This window comes from Haemaphysalis longicornis, unplaced genomic scaffold, assembly GCF_048455015.1.
Source record: "Haemaphysalis longicornis isolate Haplotype H1 unplaced genomic scaffold, Haemaphysalis longicornis Haplotype H1 scaffold_6, whole genome shotgun sequence".
Classification (NCBI taxonomy): Eukaryota; Metazoa; Arthropoda; class Arachnida; order Ixodida; family Ixodidae; genus Haemaphysalis; species Haemaphysalis longicornis.
The window spans coordinates 195,242,413-195,270,106 of record NW_027526407.1 but is presented as its reverse complement, the minus strand read 5'-3'; positions in this window follow the sequence as shown (position 1 = coordinate 195,270,106).

The window sequence follows — 27,694 nt, the reverse complement described above, 5'->3', positions numbered from 1 at the left end:
ACAAAAACACCTGAACATATATACTCCAGAAAGGGGGGGTCAAAGTAACCGCGCTGGTAGCATAGTGGTTATCGCACCATACCTATATTCTGGAGGTCGTGGGTTCGGATTCCACCTGGCGGGCACTATTTCTCCACTTTCTTAGTTTCCAAATTCATATCTTGACCAACTATATCCTCCCCTTTGCTTTCCAAGGTTTTCTTGACTGCCAATTCCTATTTCTGTCTTATTTCAACTAGCCCCTGATTTCCTATTCCGTGCCTAGCGAGGGCCTCTGTTCTGGCAGTCATGGTGCCATAGGGAACTTAAGAGGGTTCAACGCTGGTCGACCACTCTCGACATGTCGTAGATGCTCGAGTCACGGCCTGGGGGTCAAAAAGAAGGTACCCTTCACCCCGAGTAGTCCTAGTAGCACTGGCTATTACCCGAAGCACAGGAAACAAAAACACCTGAACATAAATACCCAGAAAGTGGAGGCCAAAGTAGCCCCGCCGGTAAGGTAGTGGTTATCGCACCCCTTTGCTTTTCAATGTTTTTTTGACTGCCAATTCTTATTTCTGTCTTATTTCAACGAGTCTCTCATTTCTCATTCTGATTCGCTACATGCATAGCGATGGCCTGTGTTCTGGCAGTCTTAGCGCCATTGGAAGCTTAAGAGGGTTAAACGCTGGCCGACCACTCTCGACATGTCGTATACGCGCTAGTCATGGCCCGGGGGTTAAAAAGAAGGTCCCCTTCCCCCCGAGTAGTCCGAGTGGCGCTGGCTACCACCCCCATGCGCAGGAAACAAAAACACCTGGACAAAAATACCCCAGAAAGTGGGGGCCAAAGTAGCCGCGCCGGTAGCGTAGTGGTCATCGCACCATACCTGTATTCTGAAGGTCGTGGGTTCGGATTCCACCTGGCGGGCATTTTTTCTCAACTTTCTTATTTTCCAAATTCTTTATCTTGACCAACTACATCCTCCCCTTTGCTTTCCAAGGTGTTCTTGACTACCAATTCTTATTTCTCTCTTAGTTCAACGAGCCCCTTATTTCCTATTGTGATTCGCTACATGCAAACCGAGGGCCTCTGTTCTGGCAGTCTTGCTCCCGAAGGGAGCTTAAGAGGGTTCAACGCTGGTCGACCACTCTCGATATGTCGCAGACGCTCGAGTCACGGCCCGGGGGTAAAAAGAAGGTCCCCTTCACCCCGAGTAGTCCGAGTGGCGCTGGCTACCACCTCCAAGTGCAGGAAACAAAAACACCTGAACATAAACACCCCAGAAAGTGGAGGCCAAAGTAGCACCACCGGTATCGTAATGGTTATCGCACCAGACCGGTATTCTGGAGGTCGTGGGTGCGGATCCCACCTGGCGGGCATTTTTTCTCCTCTTAGTTTGGAAATTCTTTATCGTGACCAACTACATCCTCCACTTTGTTTTCCAATGTTTTCTTGACTGCCAAATCTTATTTCTGTCGTATTTCAACGAGCCCATCATTTCCTATTCTGATTCGCTACATGCATAGCGATGGCCTCTGTTCTGGCAGTATTAGCGCCATTGGAAGCTTAAGAGGGTTCAATGCTGGCCGACCACTCTCGACATGTCGTAACCGCTCGAGTCACGGCCCGGGGTTTAAAAAGAAGGTCCCCTGCACCCCGAGAAGTTCGAGTGGTGCTAGCTACCACCCCCAAGCGCAGGAAACAAAAACACCTGAACATAAATACCCTAGAAAGTGGAGGCCAAAGTAGCCCCGCTGGTATCGTAGTGGTTATCGCACCAGACCGGTATTCTGGAGGTCGTGGGTGCGGATCCCACCTGGCAGGCATTTTTCTCCTATTTCTTAGCTTTCAAATTCTTTATCGTGACCAACTACATCCTCCACTTTGCTTTCCAATGTTTTCTTGACTGCCAATTCTTATTTCTGACTTATTTCAACGAGCCCATCATTTCCTATTCTGATTCGCTACATGCATAGCGATGGCGTCTGTTCTGGCAGTATTAGCGCCATTGGAAGCTTAAGAGGGTTCAACGCTGGCCGACCACTCTCGACATGTCGTAACCGCTCGAGTCACGGCCCGGGGTTTAAAAAGAAGGTCCCCTGCACCCCGAGAAGTCCGAGTGGTGCTAGCTACCACCCCCAATCGCATGAAACAAAAACACCTGAACATAAATACCCCAGAAAGTGGAGGCCAAAGTAGCCCCGCCGTTAGCGTAGTGGTTGTCGCACCAGACCGGTATTCTGGAGGTCGTGGGTTCGGATACCACATGGCAGGAAATTTTTCTCCACTTTCTTATTTTCCAAATTCTTTATCTTGACCAACTACATCCTCCCCTTTGCTTTCCAAGGTTTTCTTGACTGCGAATTCTTATTTCTGTCTTATTTCGATGAGCCCCTCATTTCCTATTCTGATTTGCTACATGCATAGCGAGGGCCTCTGTTCTGGCAGTCATGGTGCCATAGGGAACTTAAGAGGGTTCAACGCTGGTCGACCACTCTCGACATGTCGTAAACGCTCGAGTCACAGCACGGGGGTCAAAAAGAAGGTCCCCTTCACCCCGAGTAGTCCTAGTGGCACTGGCTACCACACGAAGCGCAGGAAACAAAAACACCTGAACATAAATACCCCAGAAAATGGAGGCCAAAGTAGCCCCGCCGGTATGGTACTGGTTATCGCACCAGACCGGTATTCTGGAGGTCGTGGGTTCGGGATCCCACCTGGCGGACATTTTCCACTTTCTTATTGTCCAAATTCTTTATCTTGACCAACTACATCCTCCCCTTTGCTTTCCAATGTTTTTTTGACTGCCAATTCTTATTTCTGTCTTATTTCAACGAGTCCCTCATTTCCCATTCTGATTCGCTACATGCATTGCGATGGAATGTGTTCTGTCAGTCTTAGCGCCATTGGAAGCTTAAGAGGGTTCAACGCTGGCCGACCACTCTCGACATGTCGTATATGCGCTAGTCATGGCCCGGGGGTTAAAAAGAAGGTCCCCTTCCCCCCGAGTAGTCCGAGTGGCGCTGGCTACCACCCCCAAGCGCAGTAAACAAAAACACCTGAACATAAATACCCCAGAAAGTGGGGGCCAAAGTAGCCCCGCCGGTAGCGTAGTGGTTATCGCACCAGACCGGTATTCTGGAGTTCGTGGGTTCGGATCCCACCTGGCGTGCATTTTTCTCCACTTTCCTATTTTCAAATTATTTATCTTGACCAACTACATCCTCCAATTTGCTTTCCAATGTTTTCTTGACTTCCAATTCTTATTTCTGTCTTATTTCGACGAGCCCCTCATTTCCTATTCTGATTCGCTACATGCGTAGTGAGGGCCTCAGTTCTTGACGTCTTGGTGCCATAGGGATCCTAAGAGGGTTCAACGCTGGTCGACCACTCTCGACATGTCGTACACGCTCGAGTCACGGCCCGGGGGTTAAAAAGAAGGTCCTCTTTACCCTGAGTAGTCCGAGTGGCGCTGGCTAACATCCCCAAGCACAGGAAACAAAAACACCAGAACATAAATACCCCAGAAAGTGGAGGCCAAAGTAGCCCCGCCGGTATCATAGTGGTTATCGCACCAGACGGGTATTCTGGAGGTCGTGGGCTCAGATCCCCCCTGGCGGGCATTTTATCTCAACTTTCTTATTTTCCAAATTCTTCATCTTGACCAACTACATCCTCCCCTTTGCTTTCAAAGGTTTTCTTGACTGCCAATTCTTATTTCTATCTTATTTCAACGAGCCCCTCATTTCCTATTCTGATTCGCTACATCCATAGTGAGGGCCTCTGTTCTGGTAGTCTTGGTGCCATAGGGATCTTAAGAAGGTTCAACGGTGGTCGACCACTCTCGACATGTCGTAGACGCTCGAGTCGCGGCCCGGGGGTTAAAAAGAAGGTCCTCTTTACCCCGAGTAGTCCGAGTGGCGCTGGCTACCATCCCCAAGCTCAGGAAACAAAAACACTTGAACATAAATACCCCAGAAAGTGGAAGCCAAAGTAGCCCCGCCGGTAGCATAGTGGTTATCGCACCAGACCGGTATTCTGGAGGTCGTTGGTTCGGATCCCACCTGGCGGGCATTTTGTCTCCACTTTATAATTTTCCAAATTTTTTATTTGACCAACTACATCCTCCCCTTTGCTTTCCAAGGTTTTCTTGACTGCCAATTCTTATATATATATATGTATATATTTATATATATATATATATATATGTATATATATATATATATATATGTATATATATATATATATATTTATATATATATATATATTTATATGTTTGTATATATATGTATGTATATCTATATATATATATAAAGAGAGAGAGAGAGGGAACGAGAGGGCTTTGCAGATGGTCACCAGATAGAAATAATATTTTGGAGACGGTAGCGCCCTCGGACCTGTAACAACGTTTCGACAAGGCGACTTGTCTTTTTCAAGGCATCAGGGTTCATCTCTGGCACACTGTTTTATAGACACAGATTGAGTTGGAGAGAGAGGGGTGAGGTTGCTAAGAGCGGGGCCGGAAGAAGGACAGCAGAATGGGTCAACGGTTGGTTGAAAGCAGCGAAATAGTGAGAGAGAAAGGGAGGTGTGGTTTTTGTGATAGGACCCCGCAGTAGAGAAAGAGGGAAGGGAACGAGAGGGTTGGAGAAAACAGGGGGAATGGTTTAAGCTTGGCGGCAGTGGTGTCGGGCGACCTCAAAGGAGGCTTCCGGAAAGTTTGGGTACGAGAGGGACGTCTTGGGGGTGCAAAGGCAAAATTACCGAACTGAGTTTAGGAGAGAAAACTCGTAAACAGCAAGAGCCCGTATAGTATGAAGATTTCCGACTGGGGAAGTTAGTTATCGCAGAAGAATAGAAGGGGTATAGGAGGTACAACCCACGCGGAGATTTGCCGTACATCCGAGGACTTCTTTTCTGTTTTCTTTCGTTTTTTTCCTTTTTGCCTGTGTGTGTGAAGCAGGTAGTAAGACGAAATGCCGTAGGTCGAGGGAGCAGAGTGCGCGTGGTATGTCGAATTCGGCTAGGAGCAGGAAAGAAAAAAAAGGAAGAAAAGCACAGAAATTGTATTCAACTTTCAGCTTTCGGGATGGGCAGGCAGGAATGTTGTGAATGGATGCGCCCACTTTTTGTAAGAGCAATATTTTTCTGTTCGATTAAGATACCTAAGGTTTCTCAGCTGCCTTTAAAAGCATTTATGGAATTATTTATGTGGAATTTATGGAATTATATATATGGAATTTATGGAATTATAACGATTCTCTGTATTTCCGGGCCCTTGGAGAATTAACGTTTCACTGCAGATCATAGAGCTTGAGATCATCGAAATTGTGGTTCGGCTGGTTGAAGTGTGGCGCGACTGCTATGGAGGCATTGTTATGAGTGTCGGCCGGATGTCCATTCACGTGGAAGTTCGTAGGTTTACTCGTTTCTCCAATATACTGCTTTTGTTACAAAATGAACATTCTACCATATAGATAATGTTAGAACAATTGCAAGTGAAGCTTGAAATAATCTTGGGAACGTATTGGCTGGCATTGCTATTGACAAGGCAATCGTCTGCAGATGTTTGCAGGTTTGCATCTATAGCGGAGGCAAGGGCTGACGACTAGTTCCTGGGAAGCTCTAATTTTGGCAGGCACATAAGCGTCTTTTAGGTTCTTGTTTCTTCTTTCGGTAACTCTTAGGGCTTCCGGAAACGTCTTTTTAAGTCCGTCCTTACTGGCTAGATTGGGGTACTATTTCCACGGGATGTTGTAATGTTAGAGAGTGCGTTAGAGATTTCGAGTATTAAGGCTGGTGGTCGGGCGCTTTCGTTTGGACGTTGTTCCTTTAACAGTTCGTCCCTTTCTAGCTCGGATGCTCTTTCGTAAGCCATGTCTAGCGAGCTGACAGGGTGATTCCTGCTTGCCAGGGTGAACTGTAGTTCATTACGGTGTTTTATGTAGTCTGTGTTATCACTGGATACTCTTCTAAGAATGGTAGCCTGTCCTTCAAAGATACCTTGTTTGCAGTTTCTAGGGTGATGACTAGTGTAGTCTAGGTACTGTTGCCTGTCCGTTGGTTTCCTATAAAGCGTGCTTCTCAGTTTACCATTGTCAAGAACAACAGTGGTGTCTAGGAAGCTCACTTGTTTATGCGAGTACTGGCATGAGAACCTAATGGTCTGATGCGAAGAGTTAGTATGCGAAATAAAACTTTCTAGGGCAGTGCGGCCGTGCTCACAAATTATAAAGATGTCATCTGTGTATCGAAGATAAACCTTCGGCTTGAGGGGGAAAGACTCTAAGAGAGAAACTTCAAGCTGTCCCATAAAAATATTGGCGTAGATGTTTGTGAAAGGAGTGCCCATGCTGGTTGCAAAAGCTTGAAGTAGTAATATGAGTAGAACTCGAAATAGTTGTGAGATAGAAATAATTTTTGTAAAGTATTGTAAACTTCCAACGCATGTTGGTGCCGGTTTTCTTAAAAGGCCTTTGATATAGCTTTTATTCCTTCCGCGACGAATTTGTTCGTATTGAGGGCGGAGACGTCGAGCGTGACCAGAAGGGCGTCAATGGGTATTTGCCCACCATCGTTTATTGCTTCTCTTATGCGGAAGAAGTGTGGGGTGTCCTTAACAAATGAAGGAAGAGAAGTCGGAATGTCCGTCAAATGGTGATTCACAAACACAGAAAATGTTTCTATTGGGGTGTGTTGTTAGAAACTATGGGCCTTCCCGGAATGTCAGCTGAAAACAATGCTTCTGTGGGGACTTTATGGATTTTGGGAACGAAGTAGAAACGTCCTGCTTGCTTGTTCGTCGGTCTCCTTTTCTCTCTCACTATTTCGCTCCTTCAAACCAAACATTCACCCACTCTGCTGTCCTCCTTCCGGCCCCGCTCTTAACAACCTCCCCCCTCTCTCTCCAACTCAATCTCTATCTATGAGAGAGTGTGGCAGAGATGAACCACGATGCCTTGAAAAAGACAAGTCTCCTTGTCGAAACGTTGGCAGAGGTCTGACGCTGCTACCTTCTTCAAAGTATTATTTCTATCTGGTGACCATCTTGAAAGCTCTCTCGTTCCCTCGATTTCATCTACAAAGTTTGTGGGACAAGGTAAGCCACCTCTCGTCACTCTGGCACACGTAGCTGTTTTGGAGACAGCCACTTTAGGTACATTCAAGATCACTTTCTGTCTGGGCAACATGCACCGTACATTACATTCCAAGGGCGCGCCACAACGCAGGACAGTAGGAACCTTATATATTCCGCCCCACGCAAAACCACGCACTTCATACATCATTTCGGAACTAACGATCTAAAGTACAACAGCGCTGAAAATACTTTCGAAGCCATCAAATTTCTCGTACGAGATGTTCAGACCAAACGACCAAACGTAGAGTTAACACTGACAACAGTGCTTCTCAGAATTGAAAACAATACCCAGCCACTCACACCCCAGGTACACCGGCTTAAAGCTCACTACCAGCGAACTGTAAAGCTCAACGACGCCCTCATTGACCTAGAACTCACCCAAAAGAACGTGGACATCATCTACCACACAGAAATCCAACATGACCCCCAGGGACATCTGGCCAAATATAGTTTACACCCTAACTTCAGAGGTGTTTGGATACTGGCAAATAACATCAAGAACAGGCTTAGCAATCGTTTGAAGTGACGCTCTGCACTACCGGCACCACCAGCCCGTCAGTGGCAAGCACCGAGCAGCATATGAAACCTGACATTCCCAACAGTAGCGAACTACCCTATCCCCCATGAACCCCAGATGCGACGCGAGCCCAAAAACGATAGACGCAGCCACAACACAAGCTGAACCGCACGTATGAGAGCCACATCCCGACCAACCAAGGACATCACGCTCAAATTTTATACAGACGCCAATACGCACGAAAGCGCAAACACGCACCCAAACAGGCATCGACGTGGACATCACCGCTAACATACCCCCTAAACAACAGACTCCGAACAAAAAAGAACCATCCCGAAGGTCCACTCGGAACAAACAACAATGACCTGCACCGAGTGGACCGCACGCCTTGCCCCTCAAATTTCGCGCTTTACTTAGGGTTCGGAAACTCGCCGGCAAACAAACACACTACAAATTTCACTTCAGCACCTATTCCTCTTACTTCCAAACAAAGGGAAATCCCCAAAGGCCTCCGCATTAAAGCTATTTGTTCCCTAGGAGTTCTCCCCTTCAACTAGAAGCTAAGTGGCAGGACACTTTGAAGCGTGCACCACTTTCCCTTCTAGAATATCTCAGGGAGCATTGTGACAAACTACCTATTGTTTAAAATGAGCCAAGGAAATACTTGAAGGCTGCACGATCAGAAAACGAAGTGACAAATGCATCATCCAGCCATCCGTAAGACTATCACAGCATAAAGTAGCGAGTAGCGAATTTAGTTAAGAATATGTGGTGCAATTTTTAGCATCTATGTGTGACATACGCCAGTGGCAGATCCAAGGGCAGGGAGGGGGGAAATCGCCCACCCCAAAGCCAGTAGCTACTCTACCCCACCACCTTTCACTCCCCTCGAAAGTGATCGTTCGGCACGTGTAATTTTTTAGGCGGCGGTGTAGACGATTACCATCCACTGCGAGCAAAGCACCCCTCATTTGTTGTAACTAATGCAACCACTCCCTGCTAATTACTTTCTTCCCACAAACAATTTTTTCCTTCAAATAGTCGAGTGCAGCAGCGAGGAGGGAACCTTTTTTAAACTCGTCAGACGGTTGTCTGAAATATGTTGATCAACAAGCACCTCCTGAGAAAGTGAGAACGAATCACGGCATTTGGTTGTGCCTTCCCACCTCCAATGTCTCCTGGATCCGCCCCTGACATGCGCCGAGAATGTGTACATATGTTTGTTCTTTTTAAAGTGTATCCCAATCGTGAGTGGCGGCCTGTTTGTGTTTACCTCCGTTTTTCATCTGTCTTTTTGTGCCAGTGAACATGAATTTAAACCAACTCACCCAGTTATCTGTTTTGATGCATTTTAACACGCATTCAACGGTCCTCAATGTACGCACCTGGTTACAAGCCCAACATGGTGTGTTTTGATGTCGCAAATTGCGGAAGTAGAGGTTATTTCACAGGGTGATCACTGAAACTGAGGAAAAAGACAGGCATGGAGATGTGAAAGTACGGAAATATGCACTGCATAAGCTTTAAAAAAGGCATGCGCCATCTCAGACGATGCAGCATGACAGTCTTGTCAGCGTTCATGTGACGTATTATTCTGCAGTCAAGTAAAATTTGGGTGTAGTGCACAGAAACTATAAACATGGGAAGTAAGATGTACTGCAGAGTGCTATAGATTTATTGATACCATGAGGTGTTGTTTAGCATGGGCTGAAAGATGCGGTTTTGTACACTGATGATTGAGCTAGCACAATTGTAAGTACTAGAAATAGTCTGTTCACACGCTGGTAATAACTAGCAACGCAAACCCTACTAACCCTTTCACTGCCACTCCCAAGATAATTACTGCAAACTAACACGTACACCCGTGTACCTGTGTTGCCTCTTTACCTAACTCCCTGCTACTTCTAGAAAACTCGTTTAAAAATAGTGTGGGTGTGCCGTGCCACCCATTGATATGCCACAGAAATGCATAAACCGTGTCAGGTAAATATCAGACAACTGCATGGGGTGTTTCTTCTATCGGGTTATACCTGTGCTACACGAGCGTTTGGAAGGAGATATCAGTCGAATGACCTTCGAAATTTCAAATCATTCGAACTGGAAGGAGTTCTGTCGATCTACATGACCATTCTCAAAGGCAGTTAAAAGTTTCCGCGTTTGCCCACCATGTTTTGGTGTCGCCACTGCTGCAATGGCTCGTTGGCGAAAATTTATATTAGAGTTAAAATGGGCAAAAAAGCAATTATTCGTTATCAAATTGATAGCAATCTACAAGCACGCACAAAGCATGCACAATGCAGCCAGTTTTTGTCTTTTTTTCGCACTGCTGGTATTGAGAGAACTAAGTTACCTCGTAATCGTAGATCGAGTGACACTGAACGAAAACAAGTGAAAAATTGTGAAGATCTTGCACTTCAAACACCGAGGTTTACTTGTAAATAATTGGTTTTGTTATTACGGATTGCAGAAACTGAGCCCAAGTACGACCGTTCGTGTTTCAAAGGCCTTTGAGACTCTCAAAGGTCAGTTGTTGTGCATCTTTGACTCAAATGCCATTTTAACTAAATGACTAAAAAACGTCGTGTAGCAGCTGAAAGGTGTCATTTGAGTCAAATGAAATTCGACTCAAAGGCTTTCGAAATGCTCGTGTAGCACGGGTATTACTTTGTCTTATCTCAGTGGCATTGCCGCGCTGGCCATGACGAGTCAGGTGCGACCAAAACACCAAAGGGAGCCTTGCTATCTGTGTGTTAGCCGCCATCTGCCGCTTAGTGTGGTGCAATATTTTAAACATTACACTAAAAACTTTTAAAAATATCTTGACATCCTAATTAACAGGTAGTTATTCGGTAAGTAGTTTAATGCGATATTGAATAGATTGTTCACGTTTTGCAAAAAATCATACTACATTTCTGTAAAATTTCTCATCATTAACCAGCTGTAAGAAAACCATGGCAGTGAAAGGGTTAAGTGTCTTTTCGAATATGCGGAACTGTTGACAAAATTTTGCATTCCACAAAATCCTGTGGTGAGCAACGTCGCTGCAGCACTCGACGATTGCTTGACACATAAGCGGCCACTTCGTGCTCACATATCTGTCAAACCGTTGGCTTCATCTACGGGCACTGCTGCATTGAAGGATCCGTGCTGGGTAGCGCTTTATGAACGACACACTAAAAAGCACACTGGAACTGGACAGAAACAGCTGCGCTGAACTCGTGCACTGTTGAGTGAAGCCAGCGTGTGACAGCAGGAAGTGCTTGGGCATCAGTTAGATTATTTTTTCTACACACAGCAAAAATTTGAGCACTTGACAGCTGACAGCCTTGACTAGGTGCGCCTTATTCACCCAAAATTGCACGAACCCACCTGACACACGCAGTCTATCGGTATCACTAGCCTTCGTTAGGGGCTGGGGTGTGCTGGTAGAGGCTCCTCCATTGCATTCCTTGTCTTCGTAAGTTCGATTATTAACAATAAATCTTGAGTTGAGTGAGCGCCTAAAGTATTCCTTGTTAGTTTCTGTGTGGCCTGTGGTTTTTGGGTATAGGTATCTGGAAAGCTCGCTTAACTTTCTGCACTAGTTTACAACGATACAGGTGCCTCTGAAAACAAACCCCACACTCCAAGCTACTTCCGAAGGAATCAAGTGTAACTTTTTCGCAAATATTTGTGGGGCACTTCGTATCCAAGTTATTTTTTTAATCTACCGTGGCTGTCCAGGTGGGTGTAGGGGTCACGGCGTTGCGCAGCAACGCAAAATTTAGACTTCGATCCGCAGCCACGGTCAATCCTGGATAGACAGGCTACACACACGTGCCCCGGTGTTAAAAAGCATCGCGTGATGTCAAATAAAGTGTAGACCTATACTAAAGCACCATTATCGCAGCCAAGGTACAGCTTCAGCATGATTTGATGCTGACTGTCGCCGTAACTGAACCGGTAAATCCAGCAGGCTCAACTAAGCCTTCAGAGCAAATGAGGTGGGGGGTCTAGTGAACTGTAATGGCCGGGTTTAACGCGCCGACGCAACGCAGGCGGTGAGGCGCGCCGTAGTGGAGACCTCCGGATTAATTTTGACCACCTGGGGATCTTTATAGTGCGCCGAAATCTGGTACACATGGTCGTTTTTTGCTTTTCGCCTCCATCAGAAAACCGGCCGCCGCGGCCAAAATCGAACCCGCGACATCGTGCTAAGCAGAGCAACTCCTTAGCCAGTGAGCCACCGCGGCGGGTCAGAGTCTTGTAAACTCTGACCCACAAATAACCAACATAACTTCCAAACAAGTACTCATTGCAAAAAACGCGTAGTACTTACCCTACTACAAACGACGTGTCCAACGCAAAATCCTTCTTTACTGCAGTCTGAAGCTTGCGAACAGCACACGTGGTTCGTATGCAACATTATTCATCACTTCTGACGAGTGAAGCCGATGGCGATGATCGTAACACCTGCGTTCTACCCGTCGCCATGTGTCCAACACACGCGTGTGTCGGAAGAGCAGAGATAACCTTGTGAAAATTCGATAAAGACGACTTAACATAACAATTGAGAAATAAAACAATAAAACTGAACAAAACGAGCAAGCACCAGGCAGCTCACATACATACAAACAAACATAGACAAAGTGAGAGGTAGTTGCCATACTGCAGTAATAACAGCTCTCCTTTTACGAAAGTCGTGTTCGTACGCTAATATTGGTAATAATCGTTCTGTTTTTATCAGATTTAATAATTTTAAATCTCACATTGAAGATTTTTAGATGCAAAAGTAAATGCGCATGAAATTACCCTGAGAAATTTGCGCTGATGGAAGTAAAAAAGTTACTTTTTTGTTTAATTATTTCACGGTAGTTTCTTGAGGGAGAGAACTTTTTCACTCTGCGATTAGGTAGGGGGTGGCAAGTGCTTTCTGTGGTAAGAAAAGGGGGAGAAATAACGAAACACTCAGTGAAAAAAAAAGAAGGGCTTTGCGGAGATTCGAAGTACAGACTCTTTAGGCGAAACAGGGAAGGACGAGCGTTAAACCACTAAGCTACCGCGCAACGCACAATTTTAAGTGAGAAGTTTACACACTTACTTTCGTCCTCAGTGATTGTTGTAACTTCTGTTTAGTTTCGCCCGCATTTGAGAAATTGTGGCAATTATCACGCTTGTTTGTCACGCACCGATCTTGCACCCAAGGCCAAATGTACTTGTGCTACAAGTGATTTCGCGAAAACTACCGTATGTACTCAAGAAACGCTTTTGCAGATAATCTCCGACTTCTCTGCAAGCCACGGTAGCCACGCTTTATATGGAATATGCGTCGGTGACTTTGATAGCGCTTGTTTGTCACGCACCCATCTCACAGACAAGCCGCCTCATGTTATTATTAGTACAAGCGATGTCACTCCAGGCACGTCAAGCGCAGCAAACCCGTAGTGCAAGACGACCGCTGACAGCAGTGCAGACCTGTGATATCCTGTGAGATGCGTGATGATGTTGCAAAGCCACCAAAGCCGCCTTGTGCGATTACGCAGATGAAATTCTCATTGGTTCAACTCCAACAAGGGCAGCCGCAAGTGCCACACTTCTTGCTTTTGTTTCTGGCTTTGTGTCAATTTGTTGCCGTGGGACATGACTTAATTTCTGCACCTGATTCACACACCGCCTAATAAATAAATATTTCGCTGTACAGCCCCCAAACAAGCAGCTCTTTTTTAACAATACCGTTGTTGCATTTGGCAGCTATGTGAAGAAGTGTGATCCAAACAACGTGCAGACCGACAAAATTGAAAGTGCCTTCTACTGCCGTGACTGAAGCAATTACAGCTTAGTTATAATAACGAAATTGAAATGAAAAATACACGAGGTAACCTACTGATGTTACCAGGAAGCATTTGACCACACGGAAAATAATAAATAGACAAGTATACTGTCACGGAGTATGGTGGTATTGCCCACCACTATGCTCCGTGACAATATTGACTATGTGATCATGACTATGCTCCCCGTAACAATATTGGCCACCATCACAGCAGGAGCCCTGTACGAAAAACCTAGGCATGCTAGCAGCATAAAAAAACAAAAACAAATGGCCTTGTTCAAAAAAGTCCTGTCTGCCTAAAGCTTGGCCTCAAAGGCATCTGCATCATCAATTAAGTTTGTCATCAACGAAAAGCATCAAATACTGCAGCAATGAACAACCGTGCGTGCTGTGGTATGAGCCAAAACATATCTTGAAATGGCGGTGTGAATACTTAGAACCCAAACGTCTATGTCCAGCGTCTTATTATACATTGTTGGATATGCCACCGTATACTGTGGTATGCAGTCAAATATTTTACAGGGAACATCTAGGGCGCCCTGCAAGCCGTTGTCGATGCGATAGAACACCAGCTGGAAGGTATCATACTGAGATGTTCGCCGAGCAAATCGGAGCTCCTAATACTCCCACCCGCCAACAGCAGGGGCAAGGCCAGGCAATGCAAATATGAAAGATCCGAATCGTGACCAAATCCGCCAACATGATCGGAGAGGTGAACAAAATAAGGATCCTAGGCATGGTCATAAAAAAGCACAGAAGAAACGGCGTTACCATTGCCCGTCTCACAGGAAAAGCGGTCACCGCGATGCGACTTTTGAAACGAGTCTCGTCCCCAAGGAAGGCATGAAAGAGGAGAGCCTAATCAGGCTCGTAAAATCCTATATTATCAGCCACATCACGTACATTGCAGCCTACCACAGATGGCTGCGACACGAACGCCTTCGCGGCAGTCGTCAACGAGGTGTCGACCCGTGCTTCGAGGATGGCAACGAGCGTGATAAGCACCGGAGCAGAACAAGTGGGGAGGTGGCCATCGCCAACACAGACTGCCACACGGTGCTGAGTGACAGGAGACGGGCAGTGCGAAACTTCACCAAAGGCCAAATCTGCAGGGAGGCCGAGCACGTATTGCAAGCGCGAATTGCGAGTGCGTATCAAGAACGATCCGCCACGGCTTCAGGCATCTGCGAAGAGCCACGACCAATACCTTCAAATTTGAGCTGTCCAGCAGGTGAACGGGCACTCGAAAAGCAGGGCCTGTGCCGAGCAACGGTAACCCTGAAGATGACATAGTCCTTTGTCGGGGCGCGCGAGGGCTATATGTGTACGTCTCCAAGTGTGTTTAAGCTTTCAGAATGGTTTACTGAATGGTCGAGGAGATTATCCAAGTGCCAGCAAGTGTAATGTGTCATGCCCTAGGGTGGGCACCGTTGTGCTTCCAAGTGTGGTAAGGTGAGGAGAGGGGTAACTGACTGAGGAAGTAGAGGACTCAAAACATAAATGTTGACTAATAGCATCCTAGATAAACATGCACCGGAGTTGCCCCCAGAACCGGCACGGTGAACAGTACCCCATGATGGTGTGAACCGGCACGGAGCATTGATCGAAAACCAACTGACTGGTTCTACCCTAGCGCCAGCTCTAGGGCTGTCAGAGCAACTCATAAAAGCATTAGTAAAACAATGTAACATGACGCCAGATGACAAAAGCTAACGATGATATATACATACATCTTATATCCCTCACTCATATGCAACAAGGTAATTCCACTCTTATACCCGCCGCGGTGTCTCAGTGGCTAAGGCGTTGCGCTGCTGAGCACGAGGTCGCGGGTTCAATTCCTGGCTGCTGCCGCCGCTTTTCTGATGGAGGCGAAAAGCAAAAACGCCCGTGCGTTCGAGATTTCGGCGCACGTTAAAGATCCCCAGGTGGTCAAAATTAATCCGCAGCCCTCCACTACGGCCCGCCTCATCGCCTGCGTTGCGTCGGCACGTTAAACCCTTCAATCAAATCAAATTCCACTCTTATACTGAACAGCATTCTACAAGCTGCTTCTCGTCTTCTTTCTGCAAGCCAGAACGTGAGTGCCTGTTATTACACGTTCCCCCCTTCCGGTCCGGCAAATCATGTGGGCCATTCATGGTCGAGGCACCAGAGTTACTGTTCGTGATAATTCAATTGCGTTCAATCGAATTCAATTGCAGTTGTAAACTGCAAAATTAGTTTTATTGGCTGGCCATGCAGCCTTCCTTGCAGTACAAAAAGTTCCTACATGGCACAGTATGTTGGCGTGCTCATTTGCAATCTCTGGCTGTTATTACCATCCCGTAGTGAGTTCATTGCATCATTGTCTGATGAATTCATGAGAAACTCATCCGTGTCAGCAATATACAGCTGATTCCGCCTTCACACAGGTTCGCTGATGCGCTGTCGGTGCAGCAGATGGTGGACGAGGCCTCTTTGCAAACGTCGTTTGCGATGCCTGTTGGGATTGCACCCTGGCAGTCCGTCGCTCTCGGTGCGCGACTTGACAACCAAAAATTGCCTCACAGCGGTGCACCCCGGTTTATAGTGGACATTGGTGTGATTTGTCGAGGATAAAAAGATGCACCAATGCGCCCTGGTGAGCACCGGTGTGGTTTATCGAGGATGATATAAAACACGATAAGATATCTAAAACTCAGAAATTTTCAAGCAATATTTGCATGCAGAGAGCATTAGGCACAGTAACACTAATGGAAGATGATGTACACAGAAATACACAGAAGATACATCCTAGAGATGCGACTGGAAGAAATTCAGGGGAACACACGTACACATGAAGCTATTTACAAGCAATCCGCTTGCAGTTGTCAGCTGACCATTACGGCAACACCGCAAAAGAAGACGTACCCAATAACCACATTATAAAGATGTAAGGGACTTGCACATTGCAGTTTAATACCAAGCCCTTGCAGCGAATAGCCGATGAAGCTACTGTTGAAGGTAACTAACAACTGAAGCTGCTCAGTTTCCCTAACTTTTGCTCGTGGAATAAAAAAATGCTCCACTTGTCCATTCTGCCTTGCACGTACAGTCTACTCACATTATTTACTACTTGAGGGGATCTGGAGAGTATGTTTGAATGACCCGAAGTTCTGATTTATACGACTCAAGGCAAAAAGACAATGCACGTTATGGTTGGGCATGGCCGTGAATCAGATTTTTAAACACATTTACACATCAACTACACAAAATAGACAGAGAAGAGGTGCAAAGTCCACAACTAGTTTATTGCTAGTCTACTGCTGATCCACAACCAGCAAGCAGGTGCCGGTATGACATGACTGGTCATTTTCAACCAATGAAGTGACGTCAAAAATGAATGCTTGAAAAATGGCCAAACCCTCTATACGGCCTCCCCTGAATACTAATTATGGTTCAGGCAGTTGGTCTACACAAAGATTTTTCTTGATTTGTAATATGTGTTTACCACCCGCAAATCATTTCTTTTTTGAATTCTAAGTTTTACTACTCTCATATAGATAAATGGACCCGAATTTTTATCTGGTTGTGCGAAAGCAGCAGATATTTTCCAATGTCGACCAGTGAAAAGTATGAATCATCTGAATGACTGAGTTCAAATTATGTAGCCTTTCAATACATTGAATGAGTCGAAGGAGGATAAAAATTAAAATTTTGAAATAATGTAAATAAATAAGACTATAAATTATAAGTTTGTACTGTATGGCATCTTGAAAAAGTTGCACGTTAAGACTGGTTCTCCTGTAGTAACAACTTCCTTCTAACATCTAAGCACTTTTCTAGGAACGTCTGCGCTACAGGTGGCCACCAGCTAGATGCATAAAAAGCTGGTCCCCGCCTTTGAAGAAGCAGCAGATTGGTGTTTGCAACCCATGTTTCCAGTTCTGTGAAGCAAATAGAGTGCCTGCACTACATCCACATACCTGTGTTGCGGACTGCAATGAAGGGCAACACGTATGGTAGGCAGGTACCTTTGATGTTTTGTCCCAAAAACAAACGAAATGCTTCACATTTTTACTCATTTTTGCACGATCTTGAATGTGTTGACATGGAACATTTCAAGAATGCCATAATAAAGTTGGTGATCTTACAACCAAGTACTTCAAGGCCGGGAATGGATCCTCATCTTTACTGTACACTGGGACCTCCAATCCCTTGCTCGACCGGGACATCCAACTACACGAGGTTCGAGCAGCCATCGCCGAAAGCAAGCGAGGCAGCCCACCTGGGCAAGATAAAATCACCTATAAACTCCTGGCAAACCTCGACGACAGAGCCATGCAAAGCCTCACTGACCATTTTAACTCCTGTTGGCGCTCTGGCAAACTCCCTATCGCCTGGAAAACAGCGGAAGTCCGGATGATCCCTAAACCGGGCAAATCTTCTCACATTGACAACCTGAGGCCGATATCTCTTACTTCGTGTGTGGGGAAAATTTTAGAACGCATCATACTCGTGAGCCTTCAAGAACACTTGGACCACACCGGTCAGATGCCAACCACTATGTACGGATTCCACAAGCACGTTGGAACACAAGACGTGCTCATCCAGCTTAAGGAAGACATCCTGGTTCCAGCCTCCGGCCACTCCCCAAGAGCCATCCTCGCCTTGGGCCTCAAGGGGGCATTCGACAACGTGACACACACTGCAGTCCTACAGCGCCTAGCGAGAACGGGATGTGGACAACGAACTTAGGACTACATCGCGGACTTCCTCTCGAACCGCGTGGCAGTGTTCAGAGTTGGGGACGTCTCCTCAGCCCCTATCCACCTTGGAGACAAGGGGACCCCTCAGGCGTCAGTGTTATCCCCCCTGCTTTTCAACCTAGCACTACCCGATCTTCCCAGGTGACTCAACGAGGTGCCCAATATAAAACACGCCTTGTACGCAGACGACATAATAATTTGAACTGGCTCTGATTCACTGGGTGGCCTTCAACACAGCCTTCAACAGGCAGCCGGCATTGTTAACCAATATGCCCAGGAATGCGGCCTTTCCTGCGCTCCGCAAAAATCAGAGCTACTAGTAAGAAAAAAGTCACTGCCGCGAACTCCAATGACATTCAGATCAAACTGGACGGCCACATTATAAACCCTTGCAAACACCTCAAAATTCTCGGGCTAATAATCCAAGCGGATGCCAAGAACACTATTCTGGTGAACCACCTTAAGCACTCAGCAGAACAAGTAACGCACATGATTCGCCGAATCTCTAACCGACAGCGCTGCATGAAGGTGCAGGACACAACACGACTAGTGCAAGCCTTTGTCATCTCCCGGATAACGTACGCAATCCCTTACACAGTACGATCCAAGGCAGAACTCGAAAAAGTAAACATATACATCCGAAAAGCCTAGAAGCAAGCTTTATGATTACCCATGACCCATGACTACCTCCACGGCCCGCCTGCTCAGTCTCCGCCTTCACAACACTGCCGAAGAACTTATCGAGGCCCATCTCGATAAGTTCTTCGATAAGTTCGATATATATATATATATATATATATATATATATATATATATAGGAAATGAGGGGCTCGTTGAAATAAGACAGAAATAAGAATTGGCAGTCAAGACAACCTCGGAAAGCAAAGGGGAGGATGCAGTACGTCAACATAAAGAATGTGGAAAATAAGTAAGTGGAGAAAAAATGCCCGCCAGGTGGGATCCGAACCCGATCCGAATATATATATATATATATATATATATATATATATATATATATATATATATATTTTATTTACCGTAGGAATCCTCAACAAGCACAACAACAAACTTTAGAAGCCATGCAAAAGTGTGCTACGTATCAATTCGGATTACTCGATGCACACTACTGTAAGACCAATAAAAATCTCCACGAGCATGCAGCCTTATCCCATCGTCGTTGTGCATCCTCTTTAACACTACCTCACAAGTGTTACCATCACATGCTATTATAAAACGAATTCATGCGTGAACTTTTCGCGCATATCTTCCGTGCAAAGTTAAACGCATTTGCGCATTTCCGCAATCACTCATACCTAGAATTGCAATAAAACCTGATGTTCTACCGTTGCACAGATACTCTACAGAGAAGCAGGCAGACCAAATACCGTTTCGCTGCTAAATTGTAACTTTATTTTCAAGTTAATATACTTCTGTTGTTACCTTCTTACCGCACGCCAGAAAACTTGTCTGATGTAGTCAGTATTTTGACAATCTGCTTCGATAATTTTTCCTGGTGTTGTTCCTGTGTTTTTTTCTTTATGCACCGTAATTTACTTACTGCCAGTTTGTTTCTGTGTTTTGTTTACAATGATACACCGATCTGTGCTTTAAAATTGTGATGCTCACTGTCTAAATTATCTACAACGGAAGACCTTTCGTGCATGGAAAAACAAATAAAATGGTTATATAAATATTGACACGTATATATAGTTACAAACACAAAAAACACGTCACAATATATATATATATATATATATAAATATAAATATATATATATATATATATATATATATATATATATATATATATATATATATATATATATATATATATATATATATATTTTCAAAACTAAAACAAAACGTTTCCGAGAACGATGTAGTGAAACCTCATCGTTGCCCCCTGAGAGGTTATGGGGCTATGTGCCGGCGCCATGCCGGCTATGCGCCTAGCGCTGACAGGGAACGAAGAGGAAAACGAGGATTGGTTTTTCGCTCCTATTGCGGCCACCTTGCAAGACTGGTGACTCCTCCCACTCGTACTGCTTTTCTTTAAGGCTGTGTAATAAAGTGCCGTCCGACGGTTTTATCAGCACTCCGCCATATCGACGTCTTCCGGCGTTTTATGACAAAATGGCCGTGTTTGGCAGTACATCGCTCGAGATAACATAAAGCTAGGCAATCTAACCTAAACATAACATAAGCTAACCTAACGCACATAAATAAATCATTTAAAACACCAAAACTAACCTGAGGCACAAAAATTACACTTTAAATAAATAATAAAAAAAAACATGCGAGGCAAGAGCCGCTGTCGAACCACCGACTCGGGGATCAATAAGCTAAGATGGATCGTCTACACTACAATGACAGACTCTTTGGGCGGTGCCAGCGTAGTGGTAAATATTCGAATGTCGTCGGACGGCACTCTAGACACTGCGTTTCTCTAAATACCTGCTAATAAACCACCATTCCCCGCGCATTCATCGTAACATCTTACGGTGGAGGTTGCGGTCTGATTCCTATTATTCAAATTCACTCGACACAGAGCTGCGTAGCGGTCGCCACATCGGTCTGCAGATAATGTCATCGAATTAAGCACCGGTTGGCACGGCACCCATCGTCATCGTGTACCATCCAAGAGAACCCGGTAGGTTCAATGAAACAGATGGCCTCGACGTTGAACACTGGCTCCACCGCTATGAGCGAGTTAGTTCTCACAGCCGCAGGGACGACACTTTGATGCTGGCGAATGTCTTCTATTTTTTGAGGGGCGCAGCAGAGACTTGGTTCGACACAAACGAGGCCACGGTAACAATCTGGGACGATTTCAAGCAGAAGCTCCGTGCCATTTTCGGTGGGCGCGAAGCTAACCGCCTTGCTGCAAAAAACAAGTTGGCCTCCCGTGCGCAAATGGTGTCTGAATCGTATATTGCGTACATTGAGAACGCTCTCGCACTGTGTCAAAAGGTGGACAACCAGATGTCTGAAGACGACAAAGTAGCGAATGTGTTGAAGGGCAACGCTGACGACGCTTTCCACCTGCTGGTCTGCAAAGACTGCACGAGTGTCGACGCAATCAATAAAGAGTGCCGTCGCTCCGAGCAGGCAAAAAGTTGCCGCATCGCGCCGGAGTACCCCCGCCTCCCCAACACTGCCGCGGCTTCGGCGTGTGAGGACCTTTCCCCGCACCCTGCTTTCGCACCTGAGGTTATTCCGACCCGAAATGCAAGCATCTTTCTGCTCGTACGTCGGAAGCTGGAGGCAATGGCCCCGGCATTTTCCAACCAAGCACCTCATAGCGGCATGCATATGCTGCCCCTCATTCAGGCCGTCTTTCGCAAACAAATTGCGACCACGGGCATTCCTACCACCTGCGGCGCGAATTGCCGCAATGTCCGCCCCAACTCCGCCTTCGCCGAACCGCGGGCTTATTTCGGCCTTCCTCGCCCTCTGACAAGAAACCTCGCTGAATGGCGCACAGCGGACGATAGGCCCATTTGCTTTAACGGCCATCGCTCATGTTGCCCGTTACTGCCGGTCCCGATAATTTTTGTCGCGCCTACAGCCCCCTGTTGATTCTTCTCCCGTCGACGCCAGACCTCGCCGTTTCATGAATCCCGATTCGCTGCCCTAAGCCAATACTTCCGTCCACGCTTTCCGATTGAGCCGTTCTCCATCTCCGCAGCGCCGCCAGTCTGGCTCGCCAAAGCCTCGGCGTTTCCGTTCACCGGTTCCGGGCGGACGTACCTCCTCGGAAAAGTGAGAAATTCAGCTCCCGGAGCTGACGCTGCATTTTCGAACCCTGCCCGAAATCCTCTTTTTAGGATACCGGCTCAACATAGCTTACTGGAAGTACAGGTAGACGGTGTGACCGTCAAGGTCCTCATTGACACTGGTGCGCGACTTTCTATTATGAGTGCTGCCCTTCGTCGTTGTCTTCGTAAAGTACTGATCCCTGCCCCTTCTTGCGCTGTGTGTGTCGATGACGGAGGTACGCCTTCGGTTGCACGAGTATGTGCTGCCTATGTCAACATCACGGACCAACAAACTGTTAGTCTTTTCACAGTGTTGGACCAATGCCCATATGACCTTATTCTTGTTCTTTATTTTCTTTCGCCCACTCTGCCCTAATATACTGTTCCGAAGGCCTACTCTATCTTGAGCTACCCTGGTCCGACGCCGCGATTGACGAAATTCAGCAGAAGGCACGGTTCCTATCCGTGGACCACACCCGGTTACCACCGCATACTGCCGCTTATTTCTCATTGACGCCGAGCCCTCCTGTTGCAGACGGCGTGTACGAGGTTTCGCCCATTGTTGAGGAGCTTCTCACGCGCAATGTGGCGCTGCCTCACACCCTGGTCACTATAATTGACAACCACGTTGAGGTACCGTTCATACTTCACTTCCTCTGCGCAGCTCCTACCGGAGGCCACGCCCCTGGCAACAATTTCACCTCTCGACGAGTACCACGTTGCCGCCCTGACCGTCGATGATAACCTTCATCATTCCAATGACGAATCACGAACTGCAAAAACCGACCACTGTTACACTACGATGATTTCCACCGACCTCCCACACGCACATGCCGGTGAGCTCCTCAATCTTCTATACTCCTACCGAGACATTTTTGACCTTGACAACCGTCCAATACCACTGTGAAATATCGCATCAACAATGGCGATGCCAGCCCCATTCACCGAAGGCCTTACCGCGTGTCGCACACTGAACGTAAAATCATCCAGAAGGAAGTGGACACCATGCTCCGCAGAGCAATAGTAGAGCCTTCAAGTATTGGGCTTCCTCCGTCGTCTTAGTAAACAAGAAAGATGGCAGCTGGCTTTTTTCTGTCAATTACCGCCACTTAAACAAGATTACCAAAAAAGACGTGTACCCTCTGCCTCGTATATATCAAGCCCTTGATTGCATCCATGCTGTAAAATACTTCTCCTCCATCGACCTCCGATCCGGATACTGGCAGATTTCTATTGACGACCTTGACCGAGAGAAGACAGCCTTTGTAACACCAGATGGCCTCTATGAATTCAAAGTCATGGCGTTCGGCCTTTGCAATGCGCCAGCCACCTTCGTACGCATGATCGACTCTCTATTACATGGTTTAAAGTGGTCTACATGCCTCTGTTACATAGATGACGTCGTCGTATTTTCCCCCGATTTCGACACTCAGTTTCACCTACTTGCCACGTACTTGACGTGTTCCGACGGGCCGGTCTTTAGTTAAACTCGAAGAAATGTCGCTTCGCGCACCGCGAAATAACCTTTTTTGGCCACCTTGTTGACGCCAATGGAGTAAGACCTGATCCTGAGAAAATTCGCGCCGTCCAACAGTTTGCTAAGCCGCAGTCAACGAAAGGTGTGCGCAGCTTTGTCGTCCTGTGTTCATACCGTTACGTGGCGGCAGGACAATGATGAGGCCAACCATGGGTGACGATGAAGTGATGTATTTACCAGATGTTGCCGCAGAGCGGTGCAATCTATTTACAAGCGGCCATGATCGCTCGGGGCAGCCGCATCCCCTTCGTCATCTCCGATGACGGGTTATGGCGCTATGGGACATTGATAGGTGTTACGTGACATCACCACCCGGGCGGAGGACGACCGTCCCGGTCGAGGCCAAGACAAAGACAGAATGGCGATGCGGGTAAGCAACGCAATGAGAACATGTACAATGATGTCCTTGCCGCCACTGATGATGATGATGGTCGCGATGAGCACCGGCCCCGGAACAGCTGTGACCACCGCCGACCCCACGAGGCAGCGTCCAAAGCTTTCGGAGAAGCACCGGAGATCTGGGCGGGGGACGTCGTCGGCTGTACGTCTGGTCGTGGCTGGTCAGTTCGTCTGGTCTCGGCGGGCCATGGGCAGGGGACACGGTGCTAAGGAAAGTCGCGCCCGTGGCTCACCGGGGCTGGGGCGGGCCAACGATTTCCAAAATCCAGGATGAAACCGCTTCAAGAGCCGAGACGGTGTGAGCTTGTGGCAGGGATGGGACTGAAACAAGCACCCTCCACCAATGTTACTTGGCGGCAGGACAATGATGAGGCGAACAATGGGCGACGATAAAGGGATGTATTTACAAGATGTTGCCGCAGAGCGATGCGATCAAATTACAAGCGGTCATGATCGCTCGGGCCAGCCGCATCCTCTTCGTCGTTTTTGGTTACGGGTTATGGCGCTATGGGGCATTGATAGGTGTTCCGTGACAGCGAACTTCGCCACACTCGCCCGTGCCCTCACCGCGCTTCTCTGAAAAATCGCGACTTTTTCTTGGGGCCGCTATCAAGCAGGAGCATCCTCAACCTTAGCTTCTATGCTTACAGCATCACCCATATTGGGGCATTTCTACCCATCCGCCCCAACAGAGGTCCGGACCGACGCTAGTGGCCACGGCTTAGGTGCTCTTCTGGCACAAACACCAGATGGTCGCGAGCGCGTTATTGCATATGCGAGTCGTCTCCTGTCCACGTCCGAGCAAAATCACTCGATCACAGAGCGCGAGTGGCTCGCCTTATTGTGGGCAGTTGCAAAATTTCGTGCCTACCTCTACGGCCAAACTTTCTCTGTTCTAACATACCACCATGCACTATGCTGGCTTTCGTCGTTGAAGGATCCGACAGGACGTCTGGTAGCTGGGCTTTAAGCCTTCAAGAATACACTTTCTCCGTCGCGTACAAGTCTGGCCGTCTACACCAAGATGCCGACTGTCTCTCCCGCCACCCCGTCGACCCACCTGGTACGTGCACGTTTGATTCCGACACGTGTGTCATGGCCTTGTCTGATATTCTGCACATGGGGGGCAACAACGCCGCTACCCTTCATTGCGACGCATAATTAAAGAGATTGAGTCGGCCAATGCCTACCCGTTGCTTCACTCCTACTTACTCTACGATGGCGTGCTGTACCGCCGGAACTTTCACTCTGATGGTGCAGTCTTGCTACTTGTTCCCGACCACATGCAGTTGCCGGTACTACAGCAGCTTCATGATGTCCCCACAGCTGGTCACCTTGGTTTAACTATTACCTATGAACGCACACGCCGGCACTTTTACTGGCCTGGTCTGTACAAGTCAGTGCGCCGCTACATCCAAGCATGTGACTCCTGTCAACGGCGCAAGACCCCACCTGTCCTGCCAGCAGGGCCGCTACAACCGATAGAGGTCCCAAATGAACCGGTTCATTGGTTTGTCGTCGACTTACTACGTCCCTTTCTTGAATCTACCTCCAGCAAGAAATGGGTTGCGGTTGCTACGGACTACAACACGCGTTTTGTCATTGCCCATGTCCTTCCGACAAGCTGTGCGACTGACGATGCCGATTTTCTACTCCGTGACGTCCTTTCCCAGCATGGCACCTCTCGACAGCTTCTTACAGACCGAGGTCGGTACTTTCGGACCCGAGTTGTCAGCGACATACTTCATTCCTGCTCTACCGCCCACAAGGTTTCGACCGCCTACCACCCTCACACAAATGGTCTTACGAAACGTGTTAACCGAACACTCATGGACATGCTTTCGATGTGCGTGTCAGCTGACCATCGAAACTGGGACAATGCTTTACCTTATCTCACATTTTACTACAACTCTTCCCGGCATTACACGACTCCCCCTTCTATCTTCTTTACGGACGTGAGCCGACATTACCCATGGAAACATTGCTTCCTTCCTGCCCGGTTGCCGCGGAATACGCTAACGAAGCAATCACACGGCCACATCTCGCAAGCGAAGTGGCTCGTGCAAAACTCTCAGCGTCCGAAACCTCGCAAAAGATTCGGTATGATCGCTGCCACAGGAGCGTTACCTATTCCCCTGGAACACTCGTTTTGCTATGGTCCCCCAGTCATCGTTTGGGCCTGTCTCAGGAAACGTCGGTGGTGCTGCAACAGTCCGGACCATGTTTTGAGCCAGGTAACAGATGTGACCGACGAGATTTCCGCAGTACTGCCAACTGGTTCACAAAGTCGCAAACTGGTTCACAATCGTCCATGTGACAGGATTCAAGCCCTACCCTGCGCTCACACCTATTCCTGCTACCTAGTTCCGGGACAGTACTTTTCGTCCCGGAGGTTGTGTTCTGAGAATGATGTAGTGAAACCTCATTGTTGCCGTCTTAAAGATCTTGGGCTATGTGCCCGCGCCAAGCCGGCTGATAGCTGATGCCGGCCTAGCGCTGACAGGGATCGAAGAGGAAGACAAGGATTGGGCTTTCGCTCGTATTGCGGCCACCTTGCCAGACTGGTGGCTCTTCCCACTCGGACTTCTTTTTTGTAAATACCTGGTAATACACCACTGTTCCTCCTGCCTTCCTCGTAACACAACGCGCAGAATAAGGTGAGTTGGTGTTCCGAGTAAACCTTTGTGTGTACGTAGAGGTTTATTGGGCGTAGGCAGTTGCCTTGAATGCTCGACGCGATGACGCGACACGGTGGCTCTAGCCTTCTACATGTTAGAATAGCCCCAAGGGACATAGTAGGTTTGTCGTGACTTCTGTGCCAAAAATTAGATTGTTGCCCAAGCTTCAGGTGCAATCTCTAGAAATCGGGCAGTTGGTTTCAAAGTGGCGACAAGTATCGCTGCAATGGTGGGTTGAAAGAAATGGAATGAAGGTTAGGTTTGCCGCGGAACGCAATCGGCTAATGTCCTTGGTTTAACTGAGCAATTATGTGTCAGCACCACATCGACTTCAGCTTTTAGCGTTACAATCAAGAATGCGTCAGCGTGGGTCGCAAATTGTGCGTGCAGTACTCCATCGACAGGTTTTCTATCCGTAGCTTGAAGAGATAATGGCGGGTGCTGTAAAGACCGCTCAAAGAGATGTATTAGCCACAGCTAATACGTATCTTTTAAATGAAATGACATTTTTTGTAATTGTAAATCGCTAACAAGTACCCTACAAACAGAATATTTCATTTTGGAAATTTCCCCCAAGTGAATAAAAAAACAAGAGAATTGACCGAGGTGCACTCGTGGTGTAAGGCAGGAGAAACAGCTTACCAGACGGCGCCTCCTTTGTTGCAGGACCGGCTGTTGCAGCTCACATAAATTTTTGAGGTGCCACACCGGCCAAACGTTTACTGGAAGTTCACTTTGACAAAACAGGCTTAGATAGTTTTGTGCGCATTGTTTGACGTCGCTCCCAAAGTGAACGGCGTCAGCGCGTCTTTCCCGCATATATTCAAAATGAATGGATGCAGTAAACTGCTTCGCGAACTCCGCGCTTCTTGCCCTTATGCGGCTAACAGCACCCGAGCGATCTCCACGCGAACGTACTCGCTTTTATAAAACGAGGGGTGCAGACTCGATATAAACAACAGTAAAGGTTTTGTCCACTGTTTGTTCAAATTTTCTGTGTGGTGGAGGGCTCTTATTGCGTTCTGTAGTGCCTAATTTGGGCTCGTAGATTATCACGTTTTTGTTCTTTTATTATTTATTTCAAACCTCCCAAACCCATTTGTGAATGAGCCGTCCGGTCACGTAATGAGGTGGCCTGAGAAGGCGA